This window comes from Macaca mulatta, chromosome 7 (assembly GCF_049350105.2).
Source record: "Macaca mulatta isolate MMU2019108-1 chromosome 7, T2T-MMU8v2.0, whole genome shotgun sequence".
Classification (NCBI taxonomy): Eukaryota; Metazoa; Chordata; class Mammalia; order Primates; family Cercopithecidae; genus Macaca; species Macaca mulatta.
In genome coordinates this window covers 97501521-97519188 of record NC_133412.1, presented here as the reverse complement: position 1 = coordinate 97519188, position 17668 = coordinate 97501521, and positions in this window count along the sequence as shown.

Here is a 17668-nt window from a genome sequence, read left to right as displayed (position 1 = left end):
CTGACACAGAGTAGATACCCAATATATGTTAGTTCCCCCTTTCAAGAGCTTATCTCTTCTCCCCAACCTCAGTTCTGGCCAATGTGTCACCACACCTTCGTAGAAATCCTCTCCTCACCCTTCCTACTAACCCATCCCCCAGTTCCTGCCTCTCCTGGAGGTAGAGATTTGGTTAGGTAGCCTGATTTTAATCCCAGCTATGCTCAGTTCTGGATGAGTTAATGAGTTAATGTGGATTCAGGCAGGTCACTAAGTCCCTTGAACTCTCTGGGCTTCCTCATCTAAATTCACTCATAGGACCAAATTCATTCGCTCATTCAACAAATTTAACACGTATTCACTGAGTATCTACTATGAGCCATGCCCTAAGAGTATGGCATTGAGTAAGATGGAGATCTCCCTGCCCCCATGGAATATGGAAGAAAGAAAAAGGAAAGAGTGTGATTTCAGAGAAGGAGAACTACTCTCCTGGAAATAAGACAATGTACCGTGATGGAGAATGCCTCCATGAGGCCTCTCTGCTGAGGGGATGTTTCAACTAGAGGGAGAGCAAGAATATGGGCACTGAGATGGCAACCAAGCTAAGCTCTTAGCAGTTCTTGATCCAAGGCTCTCTTTATCTCGAATACATTCAGTGATTCCTTGCCTACAATATTAGGTTAAAACTGGTTTGATGTGTTGGAGGCCTTCTGCAACCTGGCCCTCGTTTACTTTCCTAACCTTGTATAAAAGGATCCCAGCTTAAGTGTAAGTAGAATTCGATATGTCTAGGCATGTCTGGCAACAGGGGAGCACACCCTGTCACGAGTCTGTTTGCATGAGGAGTGAGAAACCTCCAAGAAGAAAGCTCATCTTGCTTAAAGGAAGGGCCTGCCCTGTGAGCCTGACAGAGTAATAGATCCTTATCCCTCCAAAGCTCCAGAGAGAGAGGCAGTTCTGTCACTTAAATACGTGGCCCAGATCCACACCTATCCAAGTTCTGGAGATGGGGCAGGGAGCCCTGGAACCCAGGCAGCCCTGCTTGGGACCTTTGTGTAGGAGTAGCCCAGAGTGGAGACAGGCTTCTCCCTGACTTTGCCATTGTCCCTTAGCAACTTGCATTCCTTCAGAGCCACAAAGCAGAAGTGCCCTCCCAGAGGCATTTGGAATGGTCAGGACTTAAGGTGGCTCCAAATAAGCACTGAGGGCTAGAGTCAAGGAAACCAGAGGTACTCTCTGTGTGTCACTCAATATGGTCCCCAGAGTGGTCAGGATCTCAGTAGGAAACACGGTACTTGCAAATGAGAGGACTGAGGGAAATTTAAAGAATGGATCTTTCATGGGGATTTGAGTGGGGTTAAGGAAAACCAGTAAGAGACGGGTGCAGTTCTTGAGGGCTAGGTATCAGCAGGAAGCTGTTACCACCAGTAGGCCTGAAGGGGAAAAGGCAGAAGTGGTTACTGCAACCAAGCACCGGGCAAGAGCTGGAGCCATAGGCCGCAAGACAGAAGCTATCGGCCTGGGTAACGATCGCAGCCACCAGCAGGCTGCCAGCCAGCATGGAGGGAGCCACCTTCCTGCAGCTCGCAAATGCCCAGCAGTGGACAAACCCAACCAGAAGCCAAATGGCAAGGCCATGGAAGGCTAAGTCGTCCCTTGAGGTCAACCTCCTGAACACAGAGCAGGATGGAGAAGAGTGAAGAGTACACATAGAATATTCAGTACACTCCATCTCTTAACGCCTACGGGCTGGGGAGGCTTAAGGAAACTAAGTTATACTAATTTCCCCTACTCTTCGCCTCATAAACACTCTCTCTTAGGAACAGAAATGAATAATCCTGTGCTCCCATTCAGAACACAGGACTCAGAGTCAAAGACTTGGGTTAAAATCCCAGCTCTGTCACTGTAGCAGTTTCCTAGGCTGCTGTCATAATTTACCACAAACTGAGTGGCATAAAATAAGAGAAATTTATTCTTGCCCAGTTCTGGAGGCTAAAGGCCCCAAAATCAAAACATATGTTAAAGGTACTCTGAACAATTGGTGCATAAATAAACTGTTCAATGGAACAGACTAAAAATCTAGAAAATAAGACCAACTATATACTGAAATTTAGTATATGGCCAAGATCGTTTTTGTTTGTTTTTTGCCAGGAGGTATTCTCCTCTAATCAAGATAGTTTTTTAATCAGTGGAGATAACATGGATTTTTCAATAAATGATATTGGGACAATAGGGTAGCCTTCTGGGATAAAATAAAATATTCATACCTAACACCACACAGAAAAACAAATTTCTGAAAGATCAAACACTTAAATACTAAAAATGAAATCATAAAAGTACTACAACAAACCATGGAATAATTTTTATATTATTACATTTGGGAGAGGCAGGCCTTTCTAAGAATAATACCCATATCAGAAGTCATTTTAAAACTGTTTAATACTTTTAGTTACATAAATATAGAATGATTTCCCATGGAAACATAAACACCATAAACAGAGTCAACAGACACATGAAAAGCTAGGAGAATTTATTTGCCAATCATACCACAGATGAAGGGCTAATTTCCTAAGTATTTAAACAACTCTTACAAATAAGAAAAAGATTAACCCATAGAAAAATGGACAAAGTATAAAGAGAGTCCACAAAAAGGAAACTGTATATGGTTCTTAAAATATAAAAGCATGTGCCACTTCTCTTTTAATAAGAGAAATGCGGATTAAAACTACAGCAAAGTACTATTTTTTTAACCTACAGAGGTAAAAAAAAAAAAAAAGGCTGCAAGAATCAGCAATGTTTGCTAACACACAATCTTGCCCACTCTCACACCCTGCTGGCATGTTCTCACAACCTCCAAGGACAGCAACTGACAATATCTATCAACATTTTAACTAGACATACTCTGTGACACAGCAATCATACTTCTGAGATGTATTTTACAGATATATTCTCACAAATGCTAAATATCCATTTGAGCAAGGATATTCTTTGCAGCATTATTCACTATGGCAGGTTGGAAATTATCTAAATGTGGATGTTCATACAACGGAATACTATCACTCAAAAGAAGTGGGGGAGCGGGGTAGAATTAGGCACCTCTATTTGTCCTAATATGGGACTATCTCCAAGACATGTAAAGGTAAACTTGAAGCCAAGTATGAGGAGGGAGAGCTGGAGGAAACTCTTTGCTGCTGGCTGCCCCTATTCACGCCACAGCACCCACATCCCCAGGCACAGCGTCTGCTAAGGAAGCTAAAGTTTCAGGTCACTTGCAGAGGCCCCTGCCAAGGCCCTGGGAGGGGACCCAGCAGTGTGTTCACATGGTCCTGTGCTTTTATAGAATTTGCAAAAGATATTTTAATCACAGTTGTTCAAGATGACAGTGTCTTTCTCTTCCAAATTCCGCTCTGTCACACATCACCTTGTGTCAAGTGACACTGGAGCAGCCACAGGCTTTTCTGGGACCTAGCTGTGGGGAAGGTAAGTTAGAGACACATTCACTGTGGGTTCAGTGGGATGTGTTCACATGCAGTAACTTCCATGCATACTTATTGTTTGCCATCCTGTGCTGAAAAGCCTCTCAGATATATTCCTATTGTCCACTGTGCCACCTCACCTGGGATGGCCACACAAAGGTAGAGGTCACAAAAACTGCATGTCGGGAAGTTTATTAATTTTTTTTTAAATACCATGTGATTTTTCTGGAATTTATGGTATTTTGGGTACTTATCAGTTTTTTTTTTAAATGTGTAACTTGGTTTGTTTTTTGTTTTTTGGTTTTTTTTGGAGACGAAGTCTCGCTCTTGTCCCCCAGGCTGGAGTGCGATGGCACAATCTCGGCTCACTGCAACCTCCACCTCCTGGGTTCAAGTGATTCTCCTGCCTCAGCCCCTCGAGTAGCTGGGATTACAGGCACCTGCCACCACGCCTGGCTAAGTTTTGCATTTTTAGTAGAGACGGGGTTTCACCATGTTGGCCAGGCTGGTCTCAAACTCCTGACCTCAGGTGATCCACCCGCCTCAGCCTCCCAAAGTGCTGGGATTACAGGTGTGAGCCACTGTGCCCAGCCGATTTTTCTATTTTTTATACCAAAAATTAAAAAGTAAAATGCAGAATACCATGTTAACCTTTGCCTTTAATTAAAAAAAAAAAAAAAAAAAAAAAAAAAGACCTGACACAGTGACTCATGCGCATAATCCAGCACTTTGGGAGGCCAAGGTGGGACCTGGGCAACATAGCGAGACCCCGTCTCTATAAAACAAAGAGAGAGAGAGAGAGAAGAGGAGGAGGAGAAGGAGAACAACAACAGCTACTACTACTGTCAGGAGTGTCCTTCCGATTGTTTTAGATCACTGGAGTCCGAGTTAGAGGACAGGTAACCTGATACTACCCTGTTTGCCCCCTCAAAAGGGAAATTTTGTTGGTAGAAAACTCATGTTCAGCACTTTATAGTGGCCTTTTGTCTCCCCTACAGAGTCCTCAAAGTAAGAGTTTCTCATATATACCTTAGTGGTTGGCTTCTCATCTCTCTTCAATTATATTAAAATGGATTGTCTCTAGTGTTTCACTACTGGCAAACAATCCTATCATGAACATTTATGTACATACAGTGTTTCACGTTAGTGCCAGGTGTTTCTGTAGGACAGATTCCTAGAAGCAGAATAATTGCGTTAAAGGCTGTGCACACTTAGATTGTTCTCCAGTATTGTGGTTCACCCATACCATGGTAAATTATGTGGCCAATAAAAATCGTGAAGTAGAGGATAGAGCAATTCCTAAAGGAGGGGGGTGGTGAGGAGCACAAGGGCACAGGCTGCAAAACAAGATATATGGCATGCCTTTAAGATGAGAGTGAGTAGGGAGTACAAGAGGAGGCTTCCACTTCCTGCTTCAGAGTCCTTTATTTTTCCAGAATTTTAAAAATAAGCAGATACTATCATTATAATTTTTTAATATTAACAGAAAGAAGGTACACCTGTTGTTACACAACTATATCAATACTTACAGGGGAAATTCTTCTTCTGTTATCAGGAATGTTCTAACTTTACATGAAGAGGCTGGTCCCACCTCTCTCTGGGACTTGCTTCTGAAACAAACATTATCCCCGGGACTTTAGAATTACTGTTTATCTTGGCTTGAGCTGGCAAAGAGAGTCTGCCCCCGACATCACACCAGATACGGTGATTTCTGCCTTGCCTCAGTGCTGGCATATTTCCAGCCCTTCTTAAAATAAGCCTTGGGGCAGGTTCAGGAGGATCTACTCCTTGGCTGCCCAAGGACACCAGAGGACCCTGGTGGTTCCCACACTTACCCATATTTACTACCATGAAGCACTGCTGTACTTTGGGTGATTCATGAAGACAAAAACAGGAGCAACAATGTTTCAGAGCTCGAAGAGTGTTGGGCTGGGCTTCCAAGCTGTGTAAGGGACATTTTGGGGGAGTATCTGCAGGAGGCTGGAGGTCTGAAGGCGGGTCAGTGAGCACAGCGGATGAAGGGCACATGCCTAGGAGCCACTGATGGCAGCGTGAGGGCAAAAGCTGGTCCCGTGGAGACTGAGGGGTCTCAGGCCATTAGTAGTCAAGCAGAGAAGGACAGGGAGTGGGAGTTCTGGGGTGTCTCTAGCAAGGGTATGACTAACCAAAGCCACTCTGAAGCTAACCGCCCCCCACTTCTCTCAGCCAGTCAATCATTAAGTCCTGTGAGTTGATTGTTTCTCCCTTCTTCCTTGTACTAAGAAGTGTCCGCCATGTGCCAAACCATTCTAGGTGCTGGCGATACATCAATGAGTATGTGCCCTGCTGTCACGGAGCCTATGTCTAAAGTTGAAAAAAGCAATTGCATAATTATGTTTTGTGACTATATTGTAATGAAGTAAAAGCAATGCTGTAAGTCCTGCAGTTTTTTAAAAAATCAACTTTATTTACCTGAGTTTCCTAAACTTACCTCAGAAATCATCCTCCTCCTCCATTTTTCGTGTATATAAAATTTATTTCTAAAGTGGTTTTAAGTTTACAGGAAAGCTGAGTGGAAAGGAGACTTCCCATATGCCTCTAGTGCCCACGTGTGCACAGCCTCCCCCACTATCAACATCCTGCACCAACGTGATACTTTTGTTAGAATAGATGAACCAACGTTGACACAACATTAACAACCAAAGTCCACAGCTTACATTAAGGCCTCTTTTTTTTTTTAACATAACAATGTGTTACCACTGAGACTGGCAGGTATAGGCAGGAGGGAGCCTACAGAGTTTCTCGGAGGGAAGTGGCACACTTGGATTAGTATTCTCTGCACAACCAGTTCACTCATTTCTCCTTGTCTGACCCAAGAATGTGTCCTTACCTTCTGAGTTCCATTTGGTTCAGATGCTACAGACACCTCCCTGGCCCAGGCTACTGAAATGACTTTCAAACTGATCTAGCAGCCACCAGACCATTCGCCTCCCTCACCCCTATTCAGCTCTGAATCCAGAGCCCTAGTTAATTGAAGAGCATCACTTGCTCTGTGACATGAGCTTACTCAAACTTTTTCAGTAACTCCCCACCAGTGGTTTCCCATGTAATTATCCATAGAGCCCATTTGGTGATGGCAGTTGAATATAGTGGTTAAAAACATAGGCTCTGATATCGGTAGCCCAAAGACTACTACATCCTAGCCCTGGAAATCCCAATTTCCTCACCTTTAAAAAGTGGTAGAGGGGGCCGGGCATGGTGGCTCACGCCTGTAATCCCAGCACTTTGGGAGGCCAAGCCAGGCAGATCACGAGGTCAAGAGACTGAGACCATCCTGGCCAACAAGGTGAAACTCTGTCTGTACTAAAAATACCAAAATTAGCTGAATGTGGTGGTTCATGCCTGTAGTCCCAGCTACTCAGGAGGCTGAGGCAGGAGAATCACTTGAACCTGGGAGGTGGAGGTTGCAGTGAGCTGAGATTGCACCACCACACTCCAGCCTGGGCAACAGAGCAAGACTCCATCTTAAAAAAATAAATAAATAAAGCAGTAGTGGGGAGGCCAAGGCAGGAGGATATTACTTGAGGTCACAAATTCAAGATCAGCCTGGAAAACAAAGCAAAACTCACCTCTACCAAAAAAAAAAAATTAGCTGGAGTGGTGTGTGCCTGTAATCCCAGCTACTCTGAAGGCTGAGGCTGGAGGATCATCTGAGCCCAGGCAGTCGAGACTTCGGTGAGTCATGATCATGCCAGTGCACTCCAGCCTGGACAACAGAACAAGAACCCAACTCTTTAAAAAAGAAGTGGTAGAGACTACGATGGAATAGAGATAGAATGTCCAGTCTAAATGGCACAGCAGTTACTCAGCTCCAGTGGCTTGTTGCCAAATCTCCCCATTGTTAAGGAAAAAACATTGTAAACTTGATGTTTATGTGAAATCTAATTTTGTTTTGCTGTAGCAGCTGTAGTAGAGTGCAACATATGACCACAAATTCCTCCCATCTCTATCTGCCCACCCTTTACAATGTGACATTGCTGCTCCTCCATCAGAGATGAATTCTGTTCCTCCTCCTCCCCATTCTAGCCGGGCCTTGTGACTTGTGTTGGCCAATAAGATGCAGTGGGCGTAGCATTTGTAACACTGAGTCGAGACCTCAAAAAGTCTTGAAACTTTGGCTTTGACCCTCTTGGAATGCTCTGCTCTTCTGTAAAGAGGCCCAGGATAGCCGGAAGGAAGAAAATTGAGATACCGGCAGAAAGAAGTCACATGGGCAGACAGAAGCAAACTCATCTCAGCCATTTCAGCCGCCCCAGCTGAGGTTTCACACTTGGGAGTGAGGCTGTCTAGGACCAACTAGCTAAACTGCCAACTGAATGCAACCACATGAGTGTGCCCAGGTGAGACCAGGAGGAGAATCACCAGGTTAAGCCACAGAATTGTGAAGAAAAGTAAATCATTGTGGTTTTAAGCCACTAAGTTGGGGTGATTTGTTACACAGCCATAGATAGCAGACAGAAATGAGCCTTAGATAAGAGACAGAAATGATTAATGCACCTTTCCAACCAACCAAACAAGTCCAGTCACCAGTTAGTGATCTCTTAGGTGTGAACTGCTTGAGGACAGGAATCATATCTTGTTGATCTTGGTATCCTGAGTGACTACCATTGCCTGATAATTAACACATAGTAAATCCTTTGTGAACATATAAATGGAGCTATAAGACAAGCTCCTATCACAGCTGCAACAGCCTTGAGGATAGGGCTTTATCGTATGTGCCTTTCTAATCCCAACAGGCACTAACATTTTCTCCTGCAGTTTCTATAATCCTGTGTTAGGGTTCTCCAAAGAAACAGAACCAATAGGAGAAACAGAGAGAGAGAGAGATTGATTATGGGAATTGGCTCATGTGATTAGGGAGGTCAGGAAGCCCCACAATCTGCTGACTGCAAGCTGGAGAACAAGGGAAGTCAGTAGTGTAATTCAGTCCAAGTTTGAAAGTTATTTCAGTAGCCTGGAGAAGGGCAGTGTCTGTAGCATCTGAATCAAATGAACCTCAAAAGATACGGGCACATTCATGGGTCAGACAAGGAGAAGTGGGTGAACTCATTGTGCAGAAAACACTAATCTACATGTGCCCTTCCCTCAAGAATCTGCAGCTCTGATGTTCAAGGGTAAAAGAAGATGGATGACTGGGCTCAAATAGAGAGAATTTGCCCTTCCTCTACTTTTTTGTTCTATTCAAGCCCTCAACGTATTGGGTGATGTGGACCCACATTGATGAGGGAAGATCTTCATTTAGTCTACCAATTCAAATGCTAATCGCTTCCAGAAACACTCTCACAGACGTACCCAGAAATAATATTTTACCAGCTATCTGGGCATCACTTAGCCCAGTCAAATTGACACATAAAATTAACCATCACAAATCCTTATTTTAAAAAAGTTTGTTCAGTGATGAAGTAGTGCAAATAGAATAACAAAATAGAGTGGCTAATGAACAATGGAGCCAAAAAGAATTGTGACATTTTGCTACATCTTGGGAGAACAAGAGAATTGTTTGCCTTGACCTAATACAACCTCAAAGAAACAATAGGGAGTCTTGATGGAGGCAGAAAATGAAGTGAAGCCAGATCCGCCCCAAACTGGGAAACCCCAAACCAGGCAGGACTATGAGCAGTAGCCAATGGGTGCTAGGTTAGGAAGTGTCTGAATTTTGAGAATGGAGAAAATAATACAAATGCAACACAAGATAAAATTGAGGCTGGGCACAGTGGCTCATGCCTGTAATCCCAGAACTTTAGGAGGCCAAGGTGGGCTGATCACCTGAGGTCAGGAGTTCAAGACCAGCCTAGCCAACATGGTGAAACCCATTTCTACTAAAAATACCCAAAAAAATTAGCCAGGCATGGTGGCATGCACCTGTAGTCCCAGCTACTAGGGAGGCTGAGGCAGGAGAATCACTTGAACCCAGGAGGCAGAGGTTGCAGTGAGCTGAGATTGTGCCATTGCACTCCAGCTTGGGCAACAGAGTGAGACTCTGTGTCAAAAAAAAAAAAAAATTGAAATTTACCTACTCTGTCTTGGAAAAACCTTTCATGCTAGGGACTGGGGGTTGACAAAGTACCAAGGCTGATGGAGCCCTTGGGCATCTGCCTTCCTCTGCCCTTTGCCATCATGAATGAACAAGACTTCACTCGAAGGCTGAGCAGCATCTTTCAAAAAAAAAAAAAGAATGCAGTAGGGAAAGGGAGTGCGTGGGGGCTAAAAACCAGCCTCATTCTACGAACACTCAGCCCATATTCCCCTCCCTGACTCTAACTTTTGTTAGAGTGTCCTATATTCTATCAGGCCACCCTGAGTGGGAGGGTCCCCTTCTGCAGGCTCCTCTGCAGGCTGTTCTTTTGAAACATAAACTCCTAAGTGTTAGAATTGGAAGGGATCTTAGACACTGTTTGGATCAATCCAACCCCATTCATTTTACTACTTAAGAAGTAAACAGTGTCCAACTGGGAGCATGAATCCCAGAACCTTTGGTTAAAAGTCTGAAGTTCGATCTCTGGCGTGTCTGGCTGCCTCATTTGAAGACTGCCCTGGATGTTTACTTTTCATCTGATTTCACCCATGTGATAAGGAATTGGCTGCAGTGTTGTGGAAAAGATCGCCGGACCTGGAGTTAGGAAATAGACCTTCAAATCCTAGCTCTGTCTCTGGCAAGCTGTGGAACTCCAGACATTACTTACGCCCTCCGTGCCTCAGTTTCCTGACTTGTGAGATGGTAATAATAACGGGACAAACTTTTCAGGATTGTTGGGAGATGATTAAATAAGATGAGCTATGTATGTAAAGGGCTTGTCAAGCCTCCTGGAACAGATAATACTCCTTAACATGTTTTCTTTCTTTGTTGTTTTGTTTTTGTTTTTGTTTTTGTTTTTTTTGAGGTGAAGTCTCTCTTTGTCATCCAGGCTGGAGTGCAGTGGCACAATCTCAGCTCACTGCAACCTCCGCCTCCCGGGTTCAAGCAATTCTCCTGCCTCAGCCTCCCGAGTAGCTGGGATTACAGGCACCTGCCACCATGCTCAGATAATTTTTGTATTTTTAGTGGAGATGGGGTTTCACCATGTTGGTCAGGCTGGCCTCAAACTCCTGACCTCAAGTGATCCACCCACCTCGGCCTCCCAAAGTGCTGAGATTACAGGTGTGAGCCCCAGCGCCCGGGCTCCTTAACGTGTTTTCTTCTTCTTCTTCTTCTGCTGCTGCTGCTGCTATTTTTAATCAATTGCTCTGAGCCTTGGTTTAGGAATGCAGCAAATGTAGAATTAAAACATGTAAAGTGGGTGGGCCATAGTGGCTCACACCTGTAATCCCAGCACTTTGAAGGTGAGGTGGGTGAATCACTTGAGCTTAGGGGTTTGAGACCATCCTAGGCAACATGGCAAAACACTGTCTCTACAAAAAATACAAAAATAATCCGGGCGTGGTGGTGCACACCTGTAGTCCCAGCTACTTGGAGGCTGAGGTGGAAGGATTGCTAGAGCCTGGGAGGCCAAGGCTGCAGTGAGCAATGATCATGCCACTGCACTCCAGCCTGGGCAACAGAGTAAGACCCTATTTAAGAAAAAAACATTTCTTTAAATTTCAACACTTTTTAAGACTCATGGTTAGGTATTTTGTAGAATGTCCCCCAATCTGGGATTGTCTGGTGTTTTCTCATGAAAAGACTAAGGTTGTCGATTTTGGCAGGCGTAGCACAAAGGTGATGCCCTTCTCGTTGCGGTATACGGGGGCACATGATGTCAACATGATTTATCGCTGGTGATCTTCATCTTGACCATTCGGTTCAGGTGGTGTTTGTGAGGTTTCTCCACTGCAAAGTTACTCTTTTTCTCTTTCCATAGTCTGTAAGAAGCAGGTCCCCAAGTCCAGAGCACACTCAAGGCAACAGGAAATAAGTTGCACCTCCTGGAGAAAGGGAAATCAAAGAATCTGTGATAGTGTGTGAACACCACTCAGGTATTCACGTATTTGGGGGCAGATACTTGAAGGTTTTGCAAATGTCCTGTTTTTCCTTAAAGTTTTATCTACTGCTTTTAACATTCATCAATGGATCTTGCCTGTAGCAATTATTATTGTGATGATCTAATCGTGATTTTGTATTTTCCTTATTCCTGATACATTTATAATTAGAATTCTTTTGCAAGTAAGATTTATCCCTTCTCTCTCATTTAGTTATTTATTCAATACTTTATTTACATCAGTATGGATTCATAAAGATTTATTTTACTCTTGGAGTTATAATCCAATATTATTATCTCTTACCATTGCTCAAACTGTTCCAGATTTGGCCATTGGGATCTCTTTCAAGTTGGCTCCTGTGTCCTTTTGATATGCCCCTTACGGCCCTTTTTTTTTTTTTTTTTTTTTTTTTTTTTAGCACTTCTTTATTTTCTGGTACTACAAGTTGTTCCAAGATCATTTTATGTGTTCCCTGTCCCAGCTCAAGAATTAACCATTTTTCCAAGGAACCTTGGTTCATTTATTGGAGAATGTTATCTAGAAACCAAGGTCTGGATGCTAAGTATTCTTGTTGCTAATGGGGTATCACTTCTTTTAGGCCCTCTTTGCAGACAAAGCTAACAAATATATGTATATATATTAACATATGTATATGTGTGTATATATATACAGTATCTATATTTATTTCTCTATCTGTGTGTACATACATACACATCATATAGACATCTATGGATTATAAATCTATATAGAGATCTGAGATAAAGATATCTATATAGATCTATTAAAGATATTCTATACTATTAAGTGTACATATATGTATTAAAATGCACATGAATTCATACTGATATCTCCAGCCCAAATCCAGCACCACCACCATCCTAACACCCCTCTTCTTTCTGTGACAGTGAGAAACCTGCCTCCCACTAGCGACAATTTATTTACTTATTTGTTCAACACTGGTATGCATAGAAAGCAGTTGTGGAATTGCTGACCTGTAACGGGTTCTTGACAACCCCAAAGGTGGCTTGTATTCAATGTGAACAAAACTGAGTTCTTCCTTTTATAACCAACCCAGACCTCTCTTACTCCTTTTCTCTACTCCTTTCTCTCCCCGTCTATACTCTATTGCTGTGATTCACACCAGAAACATGGATGCCATCACTGACATCTCTCTGCCTCCCCTCCCACAGCCAATTACCTCATCTAGCCTTATCTTTCACCTCTTCTCCCCACCCCGCGTGCATGGGCAGGCACACACATGCATGAGCACACACATAACACATATACACACATAATATGCTCCTGCTGCTTTCGTTCTCCAACTGTATCAAGCTTTGGGGCATTGTACATGCTGTTCCATCTGCTTGCAACACTTTTCCTCTTCCCACTCCTCCTTTAATTGGCTAACTTCACGCGTCTACCTCTTTCAGGAAACCATCTGTGACCACTCTCCAAGTCTACGTCAGGACACCTCATTCCCTTGATATTGTGAGTTTCTCTCCTGTTTTAGCATTTATCTTTTTTTTGTTTGTTTTGTTTAGAAACAGGGCCTCACTCTGTCACCCAGGCTAGAGTGCAGTTTCACCATCTGGGCTCACTACAACCTCTGCCTCCTAGGCTCAAGTGATCCCCCCACCTCAGCCTCCCAAGTAGCTGGGACTACAGACGTGCACTACCACGCCTGGCAAAGTTTTGTATTTTTTGTAGGGACAGGGTTTTGCCCTGTTGCCCAGGCTGGTCTCAAACTCCTGGGCTCAAGCAATCTGCCCATCTTGGCCTCCAAAAGTGATGGGATTACAGGCGTGAGCCACTGCACCTGGCCACATTTATCATTCTGTATTCGCAATTCTCACTTACTCTTCCAAATACCTGTGAAGCAGCACTTCCCAAATTGTCTCAAGCATTGAATGAGGTATCAGTAGAATGTGAGCTCCATGGAGACAAGTGTGTGTCTATTCTGCTCATTGTTGTATCCTCAGTGTCTAGAACAGTGTCTGGCACTCGTAGGTACTAGTTAATATTTGTTGAGTGAATTAATTAATGTAGCACTCGGCCTCCAAGATGGCCCCATAAGACCTTCACCTTCTGGTGTCCCCACACTGAATTAGGGCTGGTCTGTGTGATTAATAGGGTATGGTGGAGGTGACAGTTCCTTCCAAGGGAAGGTTATGAAGTTTCCACCTTGGCTTCTTGGGTAGCTCACGGTGGGGTAAGCCCCAATTGCCATGTCATGAGGACACACAAGCAGCCCTGTGGAGAGCCCAGAAGGTGAAGAACTGAGGCCTCCCACCAGCAGCCAACACCCACTTGCCAGCCCTGTGACTGAGCCACCTAGAATATGGATCCTCCAGTTCTAGCGACACTTCCAATGACTGGAGCCTCATGAAAGACACCAAGCCAAAACTGCTCAGCCAAGCTACTTCCAAGTTTTTGATCCCCAGAAACTTTGAGAAATAGCTTTTCATTGTTGTTTTAAGCCACTGTGTTTTTGGGGTAATGTGTTACATGGGAGTAATTAACGGACACAGTACTGTCCTACAGAAAAGAGCATCATGATTAAATAAGTTTGGGAAACACTGGATTAAACAGCTAAAGGGATTTCTCAGAGGACTCCTCAGAGCTTTTAATATACAATACTCATGGAGAATCCCATCCTCATATAATGACTTACTTCTTTTTCATCTTATTAACTCTTTCCAGTTTGGAAATGTAGTTGTAAGTAAACCTACAATTGGCCAGCATCCCAAATAAAATAACACCAAGACTGTCTAAGGGCAGCAGGACAGGAAGAATCTCTTGAGGATTTGGGCCGGAAATTCCTACTTTTTCCTCCTTCAAAAGTCACCTTTGTCCTGGGAATCCCATGAATTATGGCTGCATCCACCAAGCTGGAATCAGAAGACAATATTGTCCCCTTCACCACTTGGATTGACCCAAACACGGGCACTTTTACTTAACCTTCCATAGCAAAACTGAGATCATAATGACTGACAAAACTTTGCAGGAAACCCAGTGTAGGGAATTGAATTGGGTCCCCAGAATTCCCAAACATATCCCCAGAAGAGATATGTTCAAGTCCTAAGCTCCAGTACCTGTAAATATGACATTATTTGGAAACATGGTCTTTCCAGATGTATTCAAATTAAGATGAGCTCAGAGTAGATTAGGGTGGGCCCTAAATCCAATGATCAGTGTCTTTTATAAGAGAAAGGAGGTTTACTTGGACACAGAGACACAGAGAGCCATAGGGAACAGCCATGTTACAACAGAGGCCAAGATTGGAGTGATGCTTCGACAAGCCGAGGAACATCAAAGCCTGCCAGCAACCATCAGGGACTAAAAGACAGGCATGGAACAGATCCTCCCTCAGGGCCTGCAGAAGAAACCAACCCTGCCAACAGCTCGATTTCAGTCTGCTGGCCTCCTGAACTGTGAGACGATAAATTTTGGTCGTTTTATGCCACCCAGTTTGTGATGCTTTGGTTCAGCAGCCCTAGGAAAGTAAGAGATCCAGGAAGAACTGAAAGGAATTGCTCAGAGGAGCATAAAAGTGGAGTGCCACCCAGCAATGAAGCTGCCTCCTTGCCCCTTGGCCCTTGGCTCCCGGCCCTGCCAGGATTCTGCCTCACCAAGGTGGGGGCTACTTGGGAACAGCCTGGCCTAACTAGTGCCCTCAGGGTTCAGGTCCAGGAGAGAGAAGTACAGAGAGATGCTTCCTCTAACTCTGCCCAAGGCCTCAGTAACAAATCCCCATTTCCTGACTCAGACACTCTTTATTCCAGTAGAATGGACATTGGGAACATATGTTCCTTTCAGAGAATGTAATGTTCCCACCATAAGGGATGGACTCATGGGTTATCTCAAAATGTAATTGTCTACTGTTACTACAAGAGATACACAAGCAGCGAGAGAGGACAGACTCAGTGCCCTTTCTCTGACATCCCAAAGCCGCAGGGACTTCCCCACCATTACTCATTGCTCTGTTCACCTCACTCTCTAGGCAGGAAGGTCTCTCTCATTAGTGACGAGATTGTCTGCTCCTTCAGGTCAAGGCTGCAGTGAGATGCATGTCCCTGGAGCCTAGCACAGGGCTTGGCACAGAGCAGGGGCCCTGCAGCACTTTGTGGGGATTTGGCTACGTGAACAATCAAGACACTGAGGCTATTAAAACAGGCTCCCATAAAAGCAGCCAAACCCCTGTGCACTTTCTGCATCTGGAATTTCCAGGAGTTCCTCTCCATGACAATTTAGAAAGTCCAGCAGTGGGTTCCAAGGCATCACAGAACTCAATCCAAGCAGATCCCAAACCCCAACGGAAAGCTACGAAACACGCCACTCCCCAAGCATCGTGGAGGCCCAGAGTTCCAGCCAAAGAAGGAGACTCAGTAAGTTCGGAGGGCAGAGATGCTCCTGTACCAGGACTGCAGGCTGTGCCTGAGACTGTCCTCACATTCTCTGACTAGCAGGACAGAGCCAGGTGAGGGGAAGGATGAACTGCAATGTGAGGACTGTGTGTGTCTGTCTCCTCCTCTTCACCAGGTGACTCTCTACCCAGGGCAGCCTAGACAAGATTTAGACATCGGGGCAGTGGGCTATTTTGGAATCTGGAATGGGAAGGAATGACAATTGGCAGGTGACTCTAGTACTTGAACTTTCCTGTGCTGAAGAATCACCGAAGGTATTCTTTAATACACAGATACCTGGGTCCAGTCCTCCCTCCCAAATAGGTTAAGGGTTGCTTAGGAATCTGTATTAAAAACAAAACAAAAACAAAAACCTCCTTAGTGGTTCAAACACAAGTAATCCTCAGACCTGGGCCAAGAAGGTCTTTTCTGACACCACCCGGAGACCCAGCCTCGTTCTTCTCTCTCCTAACTACAGCCCCAGGAAGCTACATGTCTGTAGAGAGCCTGGGAGGAGACAATGACCCCAGTCTCAGAGTGAGTACACGCAAAGGCACCAGGAGGCCTACCCACATCAGGATTCCAAAGAGAAGAGGGGTTAGGCCTAAAGAATGTGGGCCCAGAGGGCATAACGAGCCCCTTACAGAGCGGTCACAAGGAAGCAGATGGGAGCTCAAGGTGAGGAAGAACTTTATGGCAAATCTATTACATCACTCACAGCTGAAGGCCTACAGTCTAGTGGGAGAATGCCCATCATCCTTAGAAAACTCTAAATACCCTGGCAGGCTATAAGATCCTTCAGAATTCAGCCTGGCTTCCCTCTGCAATCCCTTCTTATAGCCCCTGACTTCCAGAACTTCACCTGCCTTCCCACCCTTGAAGGGGAACCTTTCGGAGTTCTCCAGGTATACCAGGCCCTGGAGATCTGTCTGTCTTTCTTACTTGCCGCTCCCCTCCAGGACTTTGCCTCTTCTGGTCTGTCTGTCTGGCCTGCCCTTCCCCTATTCTTAGCTTGGTTAATTACTAGTCATTCTTCAGGTCCCAGTTTAGAAGTCACCCCCTGAAGTTCCCTGTAACCCCCACAGCTGGGCGGAATGCCTCTCCTCTGTTCCCTCTACATCTCATATTTAAATTGTTCACTGTGGGACGGAGTGACATGGGGTTGTGTGCCTTGGTAGGCAGTCCACTACCCGGGAGGGGGGTGGTGGATGAAGGAGCAAGCAGAGAAAGAAAAAAGTTGTTCACTGAAGGCAGGCACAGTGGTTCATGCCTATAATCCCAGCACTTCGGGAGGCAAATGCCAGAGGATAACTTGAGCCCAGCAATTTGAGGCTGCAATGAGCTGAGATCCTGCCACTGCACTCCAGCCTGGACACTAGAGCAAGACCCCATCTCTCTCTCTCTCTCTCTCTCTCTCTCACACACACACACACACACACACATACACACACACATTGTTCACCGACTCCTCAAGGTCTAATGTACTCTCTGCAAAAAATATTTAGTTTGAATTGTTATGAGCTGTTTATTTACTTTTGCCCCATGAGGCTACAAATTCCTCCAGGACCCACTGGCTGGCACTTTGCAGCTGTTTAATAAATATCTTGACAATGCATGAATGGCAGTGTCCTGGCAGAAAACAGAACAGTCCACCTTGAGAGGCAACAAGTCCTAACAGCTTTTTGTTTACACAGAGGCTGACCCACCCTCTGTCAGAGATCTTAGAGGTGGTGCTGAAGATTGCTAAATAGGACATGAGTGCCCTAGGGTTCCTTCTGACATGGTGATTATGGGACAATGACTCTGGCAAGGGGC